Here is a 1,395-nt window from a genome sequence, read left to right as displayed (position 1 = left end):
TCAGTTCAAGAGTTGGGATCCAATGAATTAAGTCAGTAATGGACTATAGCATTCAATATGGGAAAGTAATCCAAGATATATGAATACTTTAAACTTGTGCACAAGAGGTAATAGTTTTTCATTCTTCTCAAGAATATTGCTGGGATCAGAAGTGGATTGTGACAGAAATAGCCATCATCTTCCAGGACTACTTAATATTAACTATAAAATGGCAAAGCTCTAAAAAAGCTTTCTCAAGTAAATCTCAGAACATGGTGATAAACAGTTTATGAGTAGAGTTGGGAAATGACTAGAAAAATAAATGTGTAAAGCAGAAGTACATAATCCTTGGGTTTTTTTTGTTTTGTTTTGTTTTGTTTTGTTTTTGTCTAAAATACCTCCGACAAGATAGCTCTACTCTCAAAATATATACAGATCTGAACTCTTCTTAAAACACCTGTTTCATGTTGGTCTAACCTGTTATCATTTCCTGCCTGGGTTATTCCAGATGGTTCCTTGTTTCCATCTCTACCCCAAACAGTAGGTGTTTTTAAAATAAATCCAATTAAGTCACTCTTCTGCATAAACCACCTTCTACTGCAATGGCTTCCCATCTTCTCTGAACTCACTTCCTACTAATGTCTTCATTCATTCTAGTCTAATCACACAGGCCTACTTGCTGTTCTTAAAACACAAGCATGCCATGATCTCACCTCAAGGCCTTTGCATTTCTCTTTCCTCTGAACAGAATGCTCTTTCAACCCCTGATGATGACATAAATCCCTTCCTCATTTAACCATTCCTGCTTAAATGTCACTTTTCCAGCAAGGTCTTCCCGGAACACCCTATGTGAAGTAGGAACAACAACCCCTCTCCTGCTTAGCACTTCTGCCCACTCCAGCCCATGCCTCCTTACTCAGCTTCATTTTTCTCCACAGTGCGATTTATCATACAAAATACATTCACTTGTGCATTGGTTCATTGGCTGTTTCCACTAAGGCAGAGATAAAGACTTTTTTTTTTATTTATTGCTGTCTCCCCCGAACTTAGTATGAAGCCTAGCACAGACTAGGCACTCAGAAAATATTTATTGAGTGAACCAACCAGTGAAAAGTAGTTTTAAAAATAGAGGGGGGCGGTGCGTCTGGGTGGCCCAGTGGGTTAAAGCCTCTGCCTTCGGCTCAGGTCATGATCCCAGGGTCCTGGGATGGAGCCTCTTCTCAGCAGGGAGTCTGCTTCCCTTCCTCTCTCTCTCTGCCTGCCTCTCTGACTACTTGTGATCTCGGTCTGTCAAATAAATAAATAAAAATCTAAAAAAAAAAAGAAAATTAACTGGAGAGAATTATTGGGGAGAATTTCCCCAATATGGCAAAGGGAACGAGCATCAAAATTCAGGAGGTTCAGAGAATGCCCCTG

The sequence above is a fragment of the Mustela nigripes genome, chromosome 2 (assembly GCF_022355385.1).
Source record: "Mustela nigripes isolate SB6536 chromosome 2, MUSNIG.SB6536, whole genome shotgun sequence".
Taxonomy (NCBI): Eukaryota; Metazoa; Chordata; class Mammalia; order Carnivora; family Mustelidae; genus Mustela; species Mustela nigripes.
Note: the sequence above shows the minus strand (reverse complement) of the source record.